Source organism: Pteropus medius, unplaced genomic scaffold, assembly GCF_902729225.1.
Source record: "Pteropus medius unplaced genomic scaffold, Ma_sr-lr_union100, whole genome shotgun sequence".
Lineage (NCBI taxonomy): Eukaryota > Metazoa > Chordata > Mammalia > Chiroptera > Pteropodidae > Pteropus > Pteropus medius.
In genome coordinates this window covers 405,159-422,001 of record NW_024342647.1, presented here as the reverse complement: position 1 = coordinate 422,001, position 16,843 = coordinate 405,159, and the positions used below count along the sequence as shown (strand labels likewise).

General features: G+C 46.1%; 1 protein-coding gene across 7 annotated transcripts in view; it reads right to left on the bottom strand.

Moving 5' to 3' along the window:
• TTLL11 (tubulin tyrosine ligase like 11) overlaps window positions 1-16,843 on the bottom strand; it is a 210,433-nt gene that overhangs the window by 98,463 nt on the left and 95,127 nt on the right. The gene's annotated exons all lie outside the window — the stretch shown is intronic.

Below are 16,843 nucleotides of genomic sequence, written 5' to 3'. Positions count from 1 at the left end.
AGGATTGTATAGCAAGAAGAATTCAATATTACACTAATACCACTACCCTAAGTAATACTTCTTTACATCTATATAAAATTGTGTGATTTACAAAGGATGTTTCTGAATGTTATCTCATCTGACTTTCTGTTTTTAAGTTGAGCACTTACCGTATGCCTGGCATTCTAATGGATTATCTCACTTAACTTTCGCAACACCCGATTCTCACTCCTATTTTACAGGTGAGGTTTAGCAGGTGGAGGAATTCATCCATGATGGCGCAGCCTGGAAGCGGAGACTAGAATTTGAAAGCCGGGTCTGTCAGACTCAAAAGCTTCTCCCTTTAACCCCCGCGACTCTGCTCCTTGGGAGGCGAGTATGATTGTTTTGGGGGGCGGGCCCTGTTTCCCTGCTCTCGATGTTTCTGCCCGCTTAAGATAAGAATTTTGGCCTCTCTCTGCCCCATTCTTGCTCTACCTGTGAGGAAAGAAAATGCCTTTTTTGATTGGTGATTTTGGAGGAAGGAGCTGGGGAAAAGCAGCTCAGCCCTCCCTCCCTTCCTCTTGGGAGCACAGATTCTGTTGCTCCCTGGGGCCTGGCTCCGGTTCCCACAGTCCTGCTTGGGGAAACCCCTGCCTGCATGAGTCTCACTCCGGATTCAACATCAGGAGGCTCATTTGCTCACAGACATAAGACACATTCTCCAACGTCACCTTTTTTTTCATAATGAAGGTGATATTTTGGCCCTTATCTTCTTTATTCCTTTGTCTTATTCCCAATTAATTCGGAATTTAGGCAGAAGAGAGAGCTGCTGACTGGGCCTCCTCCAAAGACTCTGATGATTCCGATCCCCCTCGGACAGATAAATCTCAGAAAGGGGCACAGCTCTTTCTTAAAGAAGTTTAAATGTCAGCAAATATGTGACAAATAGACCAAAACATTATTATGCTACGTGAATGTGATCCCTTTAAGTTCAGATTAGGACACATAGTTTAAGAAGAAAAATGGACGAATGGAGTGAGAGCACCAAAAACAACTCCAACGCAAATGAACCAGAGGAGAAAGCGTGACTTCGAGTGACTACATCGTAAATCAGGAAGATTGTAGGTGCATGGCCTACCGTCCTGAGATCTTAATCTGAGGTAATACAGAAAGCAGTCTGAATACCAATAAGAGCCCAGAATAGAAAATTAACCAAAGCATTTCCCAACTTCTAAGAAAAGCCAAGAACCAGTGAACAAAGACTAACCTTTCCCCCCCACACCCTCAAACACACAAAAAAGACCCAACAAGAAAGAAACCCTATGTGGGGTATAACCAAGCTCATAAACTAAGTACGCTTTCTGGAGCCATCTATAATTTGGAACTTGTCCAGAGATTTGCCTGCTGCCAGAGTTCTAGCCAAATGCCTACTAAATAACAGGCCTGAGACTGCTTACTATTACGATCAATAATTGAGCCGACAGAATGTTAGAACAGAAAGGATCCTCGGCAGTCAAGCTCAAGGCCTTCAGTGAGATGGTAAGAGCCTAGATGACGGAGCTGGGCAGAGGAGCCACGATGAATTATCTTCACATCCACGGGCCCCGGAACAGTGCCTGGCCGACAGCGTGTGGGAGAGAAGCAAGTCGGGGCAGAGCCACAGCTAGGACCCGGGTCTCCCACGCCAGCGTTCCTTCCCTTTCCCGTAGTGATATCTGTCTGTCCCCTCCTCCGATATCACGCAGTCACACTATTACCCTAGTGATATCTGTCTGTCCCCTCCTCCGATATCACGCAGTCACACTATTACCCTATCACAGGCCGAGCCAACAGGCTTCTAAGACCAGCGGAAAGATTTCCCACCAACAAAAAACTGGGAGAATAAGTGCTAAGATTGAAACCATGGGAGACATTGCAATAGCTAAACACAGAGATGAGCACCTTTCTGTCCCAGATCATAGGTGCCATTCAATTTCAAAGACACAAGCAATGAACTTGGGCGGAGAATAAATGCAAAGCTTCATAATAACACCCGCATGACGCACCCACATTCCAACAGCATCCAAAAATGGCCTACTCTATCAAAACTACTTTTAGAAACACAATCTTGTTTCTTTTCCTCAAACTAATTAATGTTCGTAACCAGGACTGAATGCAATGGAGAAGCAAATCATTCTGGTTGGAAGCAAGAAGCTGGATGGCGCGAGACTGTCAAAAACACACTTAGTGCAAGCACATACACTCCAGATAATGAACACAGCCTCCAATTAAGCCACCCGCAAACATCTAGCGCCTAATACCTGGTGGTTTAAAAGCAACTGGCAAAATTTGCAGAGTCTAAGTGTTTTTAGAAGATGAAATCTTCTTTTTAATTTTTTTATATCTCTTTTTAAAGGGAATAAGTCACCTGTACCTAAGGAATCACAGCATTTTCGCGCCGTAGCAGACTCCAGAGATGAAGTGACCACAGCCCAGAGAAGCGCGGGGACTTGTCCAAGGTCAAGCTCAGAGGCGGCTGCAGGGCTTATTGCCCGGCACCCTGACTCTCAGACCAGGTCATCCTCATGGTCCGAGCTGCCTTTCCACGGAAGACGGTCTTACTTAAGCTCTCGATACCTCTGGCACAACAAAGAGAGAGTTTCTGAAAATCTATGGAACCCATTTTCAATTTGAGGCACAAATTGAACAAATGTTTTGCATGAGGGATTATCTTAATTAAACTATTTATACGAGCACCGTTCATTTACTTCGATCTTAATAAACTTGATTAAGCTGTCCATTTACTCATATAAATTCCTGTTGGATCAAAAATCTTAAAATATAAAACACATTTTTACATGGTAGAAAACTGTATTTCTAATATATGTCCATCTGTAATAATTATGATGATACTGACAATAATTACCATTTGCTGAACTCCAATGTGCTCAGCACTGTGATACGTACTTTATATAATAACAGAAAGGATAATTATAAAATAACTACCACTTATTAAATGTTTAACATGTCCAGTCATTATGCTATTTATTTAAATACTTTAATTCATTTAATGACCACAATAATCCTAAGTAGCTATGACTATTATTCACACTTCACAGATGAAGAAATGGAGACTCGGAGAAGTACCTGCCCACGTGTCACCTTGAGCAAGAGGAAAGTCAAGATTCTAAGCGGGGCCCAGTGGATTCCAGGACCTTTTGTCTTTTCCACTATACGACGCTACATCCTCCTTTATAAAAAGCATGGGTTCAGCTTCCACTTCCATCAAGGAGCTTAAGAGATGCAAGGACAAACTAATGGCGCTAAGATGACCTGTTCCCCATCAGCATCTTGGACTTATCCATGGTTTGGAACAAAATAATTCTGCCACCAAGTTCCCTGAAGAAAAACATCGCTCCAGCATCCGGCGAGCAGAAGATGCTGAAATCTGAAGCGGTTCAGAACTACAGCGAAATTTGGGAGTGAAATACAATTTGCCTAGTGTTCCATTTAAAAATATTCACGCAGCAAGCAAGCACCCCCATTTTCAGTAATTAAACGGCTAAAATCTGCACCCTGATATATTTACTGATTATGAATGCCGCATTCCTGGAAGGACCGAAGTTCAAATTAGCAGCCCCACAAGCTGTCACGTTACAGCGGAAAACCAAACAAACGAGACAGAAACGTTGCCGTTGCCTAGAGAAAACATTTTCCCCACCACTTGCTCTGCTGTGAAGAAAGGCTGAGACAAAATTAAGGATGCATCTAGGACTCGTGCAAACCGGCTGGAAGAGGATGCAGGATGCAGCGACAAAAAACGCGCAAACTTTCCCCTCATTAGCAGAATCGTTTTCAAAGGGGTTTGATGGTGCCTTAAAGGTTAGATTTTACAATCATTTACTATTTCGCTTGTCTTAAGAAACCCACACAGAAAGGTGGGGAAAGGAAACAGGTTAATAAAAACGTGAATTTATGAAGTGGCCCTGTTTTGCTTTTGCAGCTCTGTGATCACAGGCAAAATACGTGACCCCTGTGAGTAGAGTTATATGAAACTGGACGTCTTTGTTCTCTGTTATTGGCAAACGGTCTCCAGTGGCCTCCTTCACCGGGGCATCGGCCATCTCTTTGGCATAAGAATGAGTCCTACTGACCACCCAGATGACAGCACAGTGCCAAACCCCACAGGGGCTCAGAGGTCAAGTCCTCTGGTGGTTTGGGACAGACACAAGGACTGGGGCTGGCAGGCAGGTGGTTCGCAAAGTGTTGTGTTGTGCCTGGACCAGCAGCATCTGCATCACCTGAGACCTTGTTTGAAATGCTAATGAATCAGAGCTCCAGGGCAGAACTCAGTGATCTGGGCTTTAACAACAACCCATGCACACTCCCCACCCCCCCACCCCCGCCAGGTGATTCTGTTAGTGACACCCCACTAAAGTTTGGGAGCCTCCCATCCACAGCCTTCATGGCCTCTCCCCTCTGGCCCTACTCAGCTGCATCCAAGGACTTTGCCTCCATCCAGCCCAGGGCCTGTGCTGGCCTCAGCAGGGAGGATGTTAGCAAACACCAAAGCACCGGTCGAAGGGGATCTAGGGTGGTCTTGCTGACTCAAACCCAGAGTCTGATGCCAGCCGTGCCATCCCAGCCACCATGCTGGCTATTCTGATCAGGCTGCAGTTCCATCTGAAACTCCAGGCTAGACTGCTGAGGCCATGTCCTTGCCACTGTCTCCCTCACCCCATCCCGGCCCCCGCCCCGGCCCCACGCCCAGGGGCAAGAGCTTATGCTCTCAGCTCTCCCTGAAACTGGCTGGATACCCAGAGTCAGGAGGCTCCTTCCGCCACGGCCCAGGGACTCTTAGAGCAGTGCCGTGCCCATAGAGTCTCTCCACTGCCATGGAAATAAGAACCCTGACCCAGATTACGATTGAGCTGCTGGCCTTGTCCAACCCCTCTCGACTCTCCTTTCCTCGTCCCCCGTTTCCTGGCTTTGTCCCTTTCCTGTCAGCCTGCCACTGAGGCCCCAGAATGGCTCGTGGCCCAGCACCCACCAATAACTAAGCAGCACCGCTTAAGAAACTTGCAGAAAATACTGCACTTAGACTTGGCAACTGGGCTCTACCCTGGGTTCTGCATTTGAGAGGGTCCTGCTTCAGCCCAACTATAGCAGCTCCCTGTCTGTGGGGCAAGGAGTCCTCCAGGCCGAGGAGATATGCCCACATGGGGCCCATGTCCCATGCCCTCTGGACACCTGCTCTGGGTATGCAGGACCCCGGAAGTCCCCTCCTCAATGGCCGCTGTCCACCCTCCCAAGGGCGAATGGTGCTTCTGAGGGGGTGATGTGCACCAGGCTTGGGTGTGCGAACTGGGAAATCTCCCTGCCCCGTGCAGCCGAGCACGTATGGAGTTGGGAGTGGGGAGAGGGGGAGGGGCTGGCAGGAGGCTGGGACCCCAATGCGTATAGTTTCTCAGGCCCCACACATGTTAGGAGCAGACCTGCATATGCAAACTAGTGACAACTAAACCAGATGACAGACGTCATGTCCCTAGTAGGAACTCGAGAGATACTTGTGGAGTGAGCGTACCCAGAGATGTGCTTTGGCCTCGAGTCAGTCCTCACAGCTCACCTGCACCGTTATCCCACCACGCTGACGGGGGAACCGGGACTCCGAGAGGTTGGGTGACTGGCCCCAGATCACAGGACCAGGAACCAAACCCAAGTCTGTGATCCCAGAGCTGGCGCTCCTTCCCGCTGTGTGACCATTTAGCCTTGGCCTGAACACTTCCAGCTACATGGAACTCCCTGCTCCTTTGACCCAACCTTCAAAATTTCAGGCAATGTAAGGTTTTGTGTGTGTGTGTGTGTGTTTTTTTCTTTCTTTCTTTCCTTGAGCGTAAATCTCTCTGGGAATTTCAGCCATATTTCCTTGTTCTGCTCACTGGGGCCTGCGGAGAGCTTATCCCCACTCTCACATAACCATCTTTCAAGCTGAAGTTGTAAAAGTCCCCTGGGGTCTTTGACTCCCCTTCGGCCTCTCCTCGCAGCAGGGGTCCCGGTCTCACCTCCCCATCTGGCCCAAGAGGAAAGATTCCAGTCCCTGTGCCTCGCAGCACCTCGAAGGGGTCAGGGCGTGCCGAAACATGGCCCACCTGAGGCCTCGGCTAGGAGGTCTGCACACACAGGTAGACGTCCCCATCCCTGGCAAACCCCTCCCCTGAAACCGCAATGTCGCATGTCTCTCTGAGTCTCGGTTTCCTTGCCTGTAAAATGGGAATGAGGACTCACACCTGCCTATTTTGCATGGCTGGGTGAATATTATTTTATTTCAGATCACTGGCTTGGAAATGACTCTGTGAACTGCAGAACAAGGCACAGGTATGGGGGTGGTGATGGGGGTGAGGGTGGCAGTGATGATAATGAGCAGAAGAGGAGGCTAACTGGGGAAGCCCCCCCCTCCCCGAAGCAGGTGCTATAGAGAAATCCTCCCTGCCTGCTTCATAAGCTTAGTTCCTCCGCCACCCGCCTTGCCAGGCACGAGGCCAAGTGCTTGTGAAGGGTACCAAGGCACCTGCTCAACTCCAAAAGCCTAAAAGTAAATTAAGACAACACGGTGATATGCAAAAGGTGCCTTGAAGACAGGATGATTCTGTGCCCGGCAACTGAGCCAGCAAGCGGGGTGAGCCTCGTGAGCATGCTGCTGCAGAGTAAATGATGGGAACAGTTAAAGAATGTGCCAGAAAGAGGGGCAGAGTCAGGGTCTGAAGCCAGACATCCTGTCCCTTCCCACCCCACTTCACCAGTTTCCCCTAAATCACTCGGTGACAGCGTCTGGTCTGCCCATGGGGATGCCTGGGTCTAATCTAGAGAACATTTATTCCCATAATGGGCCCCATCCCCTCATGCATCCCTGGCCTATGGACCCAGCCACCTAGTAGTACACCTGGAAGTCTCACGACCCAGCCTCATGTCCCCACAAAGCTGCTGCTTCGCCAGGGCTCCTGGGCTCCCGGGGACCAACAGCTGCTACACAGGCCTCTTTCTGGATGCCTTTTCTACCCCTACCCCTCACATCCAATCCGTCCTCAAGTCCTATTCCTCATGCTCCTCGATGCCTCCTGAAGGCAACACTCTCTCCATCCTGCCACCGCCGTCTCATCCGCGCAACCACCGCCTGTCAAAACTCTCCGCTGCCCCTACACCTGCCCTTCCCTCCCTCCCTCCAGTTTGGTTTTTATGCTGCAGCAGCCAAAGCCATCTTTACAAAAACACGAATCTCGCCATGCCGCCCTGCTGTTTAAAACTCATCCATGGCTTTTAGGATGAAAAGCCAAATGCTTGGCCTGACCCATTAGATCCTGCAGCATCTGACACTCTCTCTGCTTATTCGCTCTAATCCTGCCAGGCTGGAAGGCTTTATTTTACATGTAAAATCATGATATATCGCACATTCAGAATAGTGTCAAAAACAGATGCACGCGTTTAAAGAATAATTCGAATACTTATGCAGCCACCACCCAGGTTAAAAAATAGAGCACAGTCAGGATCTCAGCCGCCCATCTGTGCCCCTGACATGTCACAGCTCCCCCTCCTCATTTTGGTCCCGAAGTTGCCATCGTAAACTCTCTGACCAATCATTATTCTTTGCTTTGCTTCATTTTTTGCCACTTAGAGTTACATCCGTATAAAACAAAGTTTCGTTTTGCCTGTTTGGGATTTTATTTCATGGGAACCACACTGGAGAGATTCTCCTGTGACTCGCTTCTTTGGCTCAACGTTCGCATCAATGTACAGAGCTATAGTTCGTGCGCTTCCATTATCACATAGTGTTCCAGGGAGTGAAGAGCCGTGATTAGCGCATTTTTCTGTTAGCGGACAGTTAGACTGATGCCACCTCGGAGTTTTTATGAACCACGCAGCTAGAGTTCTTTCTGTGCTTTGAGAGCCTCATGTTCTGTCCTGCCTTGCGGTTCTCTCTGCCTAGGTCCCTCTCACTGTCTCCATCCTGCTCACCTTGCTGATGGTGCTCCCTTACATCCTGCACCTCGTGGAGGCTCAGAGTCATGCCTGACCCAGCCACCAGGCCAGGGTCCACATGCGACACTCGCCCCTCTGTGCATGCACGAGGTGCCACGGAGGCACGGACAGTCTGGAGGAAGAAAGCCATCCTCCTTAAGAGAATGAAGACATCCACTTTGACAGGAAGTACACAGGACGAAAAACCAGCTCCACGGCTAGACAAGGAGTGCTGCGGATTCCCGCTTGTGATACGAGCACCCCGCGGACGAGGACGAGCTTGGGGGCGGATTACCCCACTCTGCGCTGTTCAGATTCTACCCTTTCCCACCCCGTCACATTAGCCTCTGTGATGACAATTGCCAGGGTTCTTACGCCACTTAAGGCGAAGGAAAAAAGAAAAAAATGAGTAAAAAGAAAGGGAAAGAAAGTAGCTGGAGAATATTGCCCACCATTCGGTGTAATAACCAAGAGCTTTCAAATGATTCCTAAGACTGGCTTTCATTCTGATCTTTCATTGCTTTTAATCTAGCAGATAATTAGAGGGAAATCAAACTCATCCTCACAGCCAAATATTAACCCGCCGCTGCTGGAGCCCCCCCCCATTTACTTTACCACTTCCTGCTTCGCACCGTTTTTCCTAAAAAAAAAAAAAAAAAAAGATGCCAGGTTGTATATATCGTTTGATTTATTTACATACATTCAGGTTGGACATTTCCCATAATCTCTTGGGAGTAGGCACCATTCCCCCTTCCTCCAATTTAAGAACTTCTCATTGCTTTGTAGGTTTAAAAACATCCAACTGCAAACTCCCTTTTATGGATGAAGAAAGCAAAGTATGGAGAAAAGAGGAAACTGTACCATTTATGGCTGTAATGGCAGCGCCAGGATTCACTCCCAAGCACGTGACTCGAGGGCCCCTACTCTATCCCACTCTGTCCTCCCATCGGTACATTAAATATCTGAGTGAACCTCCAGCTCTGCCTCCTCGGGGGCTCTCGCCATCGTGAGACGACATTCAAAATTGCACACAGAGCTTTAAGTGCAAGATGCCGGGAATAAACTAAACATTCACCAATAAGGAGGCAGACTCTGGCCCGGCCACTGATGAAAATGATGTTTACAGAGTTGTTAATAAAAAAGGGGAAATTACTGTCACATAAAATGGAGAAAAATAAAAACAGCGTACAAAAATTATATAGCTAGCATGGCCTCACTCTAAAACCATATAGACAGAAAAAAATCTTACTGTTTTTTATGAACTAAAAAGTTAATATAGATTAACTCTGGCAGTCGAATTTGAGGGAAACTTTTATTTCATGCTACACACTTTTCAGCATCTTTCAATTTTTGGACAATAAGTACATGTGACTCTTGTACGAGGAAAAATGTAATAAGCAGCGTGTAGCAGAAAAGAGCATCTCTCCTCTCCACCCACAAAGCACCTGGCTGGAAGCACGGTCGGCAGTCCTGGCCTGCCATGCACTGCCCCCCAACTCTGCTAACCCTGTCCCAGCTTCCCGTCTCCATCCTTCCTCCCCCAAACCTACTTACGCTTTCTCACCAAACCAAGCCCAAGCCCAAGCCCACGCAAACGTAAACCCCAACCTCCTCCAAAAGACTGCCTGCTTACCACTCCAGGCCAGCTCTCAGGTTGAATCATATAAAATGCCATCCTTATAGCTCCAAGACCGGTCCCATATTGGGGATATCATATGGTCCGACCTCCTCCTTGGCTCCTTCTTCTGAACTTTCTGAATGTTCCCAGCCTGGGATGCACACTGGACATGAATGATTTTCTGTCTGTTACTTTTCTCTTTTGTCTCATGGGTGGATCTTGCACGATATGGCTTACATTTTATTCATTCTGGTTTTGAAGGTTATTGAAAATGAAGTGGCCATCTACCTAGACACAGAGCTTCTTCCCAGGAGATAATCAATCACCCACAGGCATCTACTCGAGTTCAGTGCTTAGACAAAGAGATGAGTTTCTGCCCCAAAGTTTAAAGTGAAGGTGGGAACCCAAGCAGGTAAGGATGATGCTTACACACATCTCTCTGGTGGACTAAATGCTTTCACATCCATTCTCTCTCAAGGCAAGAGCTACACAGACCCGGCCTGAAATCTCCATCTGCTGCTTGTAAGTGATGTGTCTTGGACACGTCACTCCACCTCTCCAAGTCTCAGTGTCCTCATCTGTCAAACAGAGTAGCAACAGCGCCTGCTGCATTTGGCTGCTGTGAGGCCAAACCGGGAAGAAATGAAGTCGCCACTGTGCCATGCACGGTAAGCACTCAAGAAGCAGTTCCTTATGAAAGAGGCAGAAGTAGCCACTATTTTCCCTGCACCCCCACTTTTGTCCGATGAGGAAACCAAGCTCGACAAGGTATAGTGACTAAACCGAGACCGAGTAGAACAGGTACTGAAACCTTGGTCTCCTGAGCCCGGACCACACTGCCTCCTTCCAAAAAGCCAACGCTCCTGATTGGAAAGCACGCGAACACTTAGGGCTCACGGGAGCAATGCGTAAGGAAATTTCCAAATGCGTTTGCTGCCTCATCGCTACCTGGAATGACTCCGGACGGGCCCACGCAGAATTCCGCGCTGCCACTTCCCCGTGATGATGATTGACTGGCCATATGCTTGTCTACTTTCCCATCTGCTCCCTGCACAGGCAAGAGGGAGAGGAGGGCCTGCCTGCCAGCGGGAGGGGTGGGGCAGAGGGGACAGAGGGAGGGATGCTCAGCTCCTATCTAACGGTCTCTGAAGTGACACTCGCATCAGCTCAGGAAATTCCACCTTCCCCATAAGTCTTGGAAATGGTTCCTGCTCAACAGACTTCATGCAAAAGAGTCTTTTTCTAGTTACTTCTGACTTAACGCTTAAACATTTTCAAATGGAAGAGAGTTGTCTGGTTTTATTTCTTGCACAGAACACGATGCACTTATCATTAGTCATTTCCTTTCCGTTCCTACTTAAAAATGCATGCACACTTTTCTAGTTTGCTGACTGCCATGTGAAATGTGAGACCTTGCGAGGCACACGGGGCACAGCGGAGCCACGACACCCCAACCTTGGGCAAATTGCTTCAGCTCCCTGCAGCCTCTGATGATAACATGAGTGCTGGGTTCGTAACTTTTTGAAAACATCATGAAATTTCTGGCCTTTTCTCCAGGAAAAACACACACATACACAAAAGTTTGTGTTGTTTCTGGGCTCACGGCCCCCCTAAAGCCTTCATGTACTCCAGATTGAAAACAAGCTCTGGTTTCCTTAGCCTGACATTCGAGGCATCGCCTCTGACCTCGGGGTCTCCACCCACCTTCCCAGTAGCTCCTCCCCTCTACTAACCCACTTCATGCACCTGCCTCTCCAGCTGACTTAAACTCCTTAAGTTCCTCCCAGCAGAGCCTTGTGTCTTTGTTTCCTCTTCGGGGATGTTTCAAATTCTATTCATCCTTTAAACCTCAGCTCAGGTGCCACCTCCTCCTTGTCATTTTTTTAACTCTTCAGGAAATAATCTTTGCCTACATTTTTCTCTCTTGGCAATGTGTCTTTATGTATGGGGCACTTTACACTTTCCATCTCATAGATATTTATGTGTGGGTCTTGCCTCCCTTACTGGCCTGTGAGCTAATTCACTTCCGTGGTCTCCCAGGCACACAGTAGGTGCTCAATAAACTCTCTTAAAAAAAAAAATCAATGGAATGCAAACGAATATGCCAATGTTCATCTCTCTGTGACTCGGACTCCTGATTTACGTGAAATCTTCAAAAGTGCTTGGGGTCAGTGGGTGCTGGTCTTTGGAGTCTTGCCACAAAGGAATCCTTAGGAATCAACAAAACCAAAGAATTTCAATAAAATGTCAGCCATGCACACATGGACATGCCCTTCAGCAGGAGAGTTGAATGATTTCCAGAAGATTACTCTCTGGTGAGAAAGATGGTGTTCTACATCTATGAAGGCACATTTAATCTAGATAATTTAGGAACTTCTCTTCCCTAATGTTGAGGGGATTTCAGTAGCACGTACTGCCGATTTCAGGGGCAGGGGTCTGGGCTTGGAGGACCTCTGATTAATGTGTTTTCAATATTCCTCTCCAGGACCTGACAGAGTTACACTCCTCGGATGAGAAGGATCTGAAATAAAACAATGGATGGAAGGACGTTTCTGGTGGTGGAAGCAAGCTCCCAGCCCTAGAACTGAGCCACCGAGAGATTCCTTGATCTCTGTTCTCTTAGAATGTTTTCCCTCTCCTAGATTCTGTGCTTGGAGTCAAGGTAAGAAGTGCAGCCTGAGCTCCCAGTGAAGCTGTCGGAGAACAAACCTCTCTGAATTACAGCGAAAACTGCCCTGGTAGGCTGACTCCTGCCTGTATACCAGACCTGGTTGTTATGGCAATAGGAGGTAAAGGAAGCTGAGAGAGGATGGTGAAATGTTGCTGTGGGCAAAGGGCTTCTGTGCCTTATATAAGGTATGTTCCAAATATACGCTTTTGAATAAGAGGCAAGCAGGCTACATGCCAGCTCTAGGGTACTGTGTGGCATATGACATCAAGACGATTCCCTCACAGTCCTCCAAGCCTGTCTCTGGCTTCGTTGTTATTATTCTGGGGGCCTAATGGGTTATGATTCCCAAGAAAGGAATCTACATTCAGGAAAAGGAGCAAAATAGTAGCAAAATGGTTTCCCCACGGGTTAACTAAGCTCCTCAAAATTAATCAATTGTTTTTAAAAATAATCAGGAAAGGCAATTTATTCACTTCTGCTTCTGATAGAATCTTTAAAGAAGATAGCATTAAGCTGCCCAAACATCTTGAGAAAAGGGAAACATTTCTGTCGATTTTCCTGATATTCTCCCCTTAGCTTCGAATTGAGGTAGAAGCTGGGGCCAGTGGAGCAACACGGCAAAGCAGAGAGAACACTGGGCTAGAAGTCAGGAGACACAGGGTCCAGTGTCTGCCCTGCCTCGAACCATCTTTGTGCTTTGGCGCAAGTTACTGACCTTCATCTTAGTTTCGTCTTGGGTGATTCAGAGCTATTTTATACACAACTGAATTAGGCTGCCGCAGAAGGTAGTGACTTTTATGTCACCATCAGCATAACTTTAAAGCCTGACTGACCACTTGGTGACTCTAAGAACTAGCATTTGTCTAATGCTCTCAGATGTCATGAGGCTCTATCATATGTGTCATTTCATATGATGACCGCGACAATCCAGTCACAGAGATACCTTGATCCCTATTTCATAGACAAGATCAGAGAACAAAGCCACTAGGCCAAGCTCAAAGAACAATGATCAGAAATTGAGGACATCACCCCAGATCTGACTGGTGCCAAGGGTCCCCCTCAATCCTAATAGTCTGTGCTTCTATCAATAAAATGAGGGCATTGGATTAAACCAAGGGTTTTAAAAACTTTTTGTAGCGGAGAAGTTTCTTTCCCCTTAAATGAAATCTCTTATAAAATGCCAAAATATAAAACAGATCATTACAGTTCCGTTCTGGTTGAAAAAAGAGATGGCTTCCATCCAAACAAATGACCACCAAGTGACAAATGGATAATAAATGTGGTATATCCATATAATGGAATATTATTTGGCCATAAAAATGGATTAAGTACTGGTCCATGCCACAGCATGGGTGAACATCAAAAACATTATGCTACGTGAAAGAAGCCACTCAAAAAAGACTACATATTGTATGAGTCTATTTATATGAAGTGTCCAGAATAGGTCAATTCAAAGACGGAAAGCAAGTTGATGCAGAGGGGCTTTGGGGAGTGACTGCTAGATACATATAGGGTTTCCTTCCGGGGAGACAAAACATTTGGAACTACACAGGGGTGATGGTTGCGCAACATTGCAGATGTACTAAATGCCACTGAACTGCACACTTTTAAGTAGCTAATTTTGTATTATGTGAATTTTACTTCCATTTAGCTCTGTGTATGGATATGTGATGGTTCCAGAGCCCTAATCCATTAGCCTTCCCCTTTCCATGTTCCTAAGTGCCACCAAAGAATGCTGGAATGAAAATCGATAGTCACTAGATATTACAAAATGTTATCATACATAGTTCCAAATAGTTCTCATATGATAGCTATTTTATTCTTTCAGGGGTCAAAGGTATTTTCTCCTAACCCAACAAATAAATATGCCCGGGCCAATGACATCTTGCTACTTAGAAACAGAACTTCCCATTGGCGACCAGCTTCACTGTCAATTCTAGTCCACAGTGATCTAGCAGCTTCAATTTTAGGATGTATCATTGGTTTTAAACTCAAAATTCTACTTTAAGTATACCAGGAAAAATAATGGTAACTGAACGCTATTTTTTGTTTGTTTGTTTGTTTCACGTTTTAGTAGATGGTTTTATTGTTGAGTAGTAAACTAAGCATTTTTAAGTGCCTACTATATATTAAAAGGTTTTCAAGTTGTTTCATTTAATGTCATTATCCCCATTTTACAGAAAAAGATACTGAGGCGCAAAATAGCTTCACAATATCCCCAAGGTCAGGATTTGAATCTCAGTCTCTCCAGCTTAAGAAAAGACTTTTTCAACTATGCCAGATGGGTATCAGCAGAGTCACAAGTTCCTCTCTCCAAAGAAGGCATGAGGACTGATTTCAGTCCCGCTACAAAACTGACCCCAGCCTACAGGCCTCTATCTACTTTTTTTTTTTTTTTCCAGTCTGTGCAGGGAAAGTGAAGACCTACTTCAATGATCTGGCTGACAAACTCTACTTAAGAAGGAACTAATGAAGGACACTTCGGACCCTGTTGCTAAAGAGCTGAAGGGAAAGACTAGCATACCATTTGTTTAAAAAGGTTTAGGTCGGATCCTGCACAAATGCAAGAAACTCTCGCTTCTAAAGGTAACTTCCATCCTGTAAGTCTACGCGACACCATTTTCTGCAGTTGGAATGACACAGGCTCAGATTTGGACATGTATGATTCATCACTGAAACACTGCATTTTCTGTGGGCATAAATATGGTGCTTTTCCCAAGTTATTCTGAAACATTTCTACACAAAGGAGCTGAAAATAATTCAGGCTTTTTCTCTGTGTGATGAAGTTATCACAATGATAATAATAACCTGTTACATATAAATGCACTTTACAGATTATAAAGTGCTTTCATGGACAATTATTGCTGAGTTTAAAAACAAAGGTGACATTAAAAGAAAATACCAGTAATGACATTTTTAGCTATTAACATATCCCCTTAATATTGTCAGTAAGAAAAGGGTGAGATGAAAGAGTTTTTTATGAGAATTGAAGTCAGGTTCTCAAAGTTCTAATTGTTCCTGGTTACCGATTAAAAAAAAAAGTCAACGTTTTTTAAATTAAAGATAAGGTGCTGCTACTTACAATTTAATATGTTGTAGATGCCTTTCCTATCTTTCCCAACGGTCCCGTGCCCCATTGCTATTAAATTTTAGATGTGCAGCTCATGTGGATTATACAGAATACCAGGAGTACATAAAGACAACAAGAATAAGAAGAAAAAAAGAGCTAATTATGTTTTGATGCCATTTAATGTGGAAATACAGTGAGATCCTTACATCTTTTTATGTTTTTGGTGGCAGACTTTAAGACGGCTCAAGCCACACAATGGCCTTTGGACTTGTTCCCACCAAAGGAATCAGAACGCTAATGTGTCAAGGTCATCTTTAAAAAGCTGTACCACTGTGCTGTACGGGCATGAATAGCCACCAAAATCTCCCCAGAGATTAGTGTCTCAAAATCTAATCTCTATGGTGAGATCAATAACCATTAGGGAGTAGTAGATTTTTGAGGAATGAGTTGTATTGCAGTTAATCTGACCAAGCTGCATTAATCCACTGCTTTTTCCTCAGTGTTGACTAAAGCAAGCAGCTGCATGCGTATATAGGTGGACACTGTCTGGCTGCCATGGTGCTTGAGCTGCTCCAAGGATTTGCCAGACCTGAAACACCATCACTTTGAAGCTCTAATGGGTGGAAGCCACATCTGGCAGGATAGGCCCATACGAACCACCAGTGAATGTTCTCAGCCGAGTCTTGCCAGCAATGACAATCCGTGCCTCACAGCGGGAAGAGCACCCTAGAGGAGAACTCAGCAGAGCGGGTGCCATCCAGCCTGACTCAGAGTATGACTCCTTCAGAGTGACATTTCAGTGGTGCTCAACCTTGGCTGCACAGTAGCATCACCTAGGGAACCTAAAAATGGCCAGGCTTCCAGCCCAGTGAGTGAGGGGTCACAGTAGAGGAACCTGAAAAGCATCACCTCCTTAGGGAAGTCAGCGTCTCTCTCAGTCTTAAACCACAGCTGACAAGAGCTTTACTCGTCCGGGAGCATTTGGTTCATTCTGATTTGTCGGGGGTACGAGGAGTGCTATTTAACAAATTTGTCTTTGATTTTTCAGCGTAAAACCAACGCAATGATATTTACTCAACCCTTACCTTGTGAGAGCTAGGAATTTGGTTTTTAAAAAAATACCCAAGTGAAATGTCATTCATTTTAGGGGTGATTCCATGGAGGGAGGGATGGGGGGCACACCCCAATCAACATCCCAGTATGACGTCCGCCGGGCGGGTGGTACCAAGGGGAATTAGAACTGTTGGAAATATTATATTCGAACCACCAGAAGTTCATTAAACTGGCTCTGCAAATGTTGAAACAAAAAGCTTATGCTGCAAGAGGGTAAATATCACAAAGAAAATGAAAGGGAGGCGATCCTTACCTCGTCCACGTGACCTGCGGCCCTCTCCTTCATTTTGTTTTAGTCTCTCCCTGTTTAAGGTTTCACAGAGGTGCACCCTGCGCCCACCAATGGGCGAGAGGAGACCCTGTCACTAGGGGAAAGTGGGTTTTTAGAAGAGACTTTCCAGATTCAGATAACAACCAG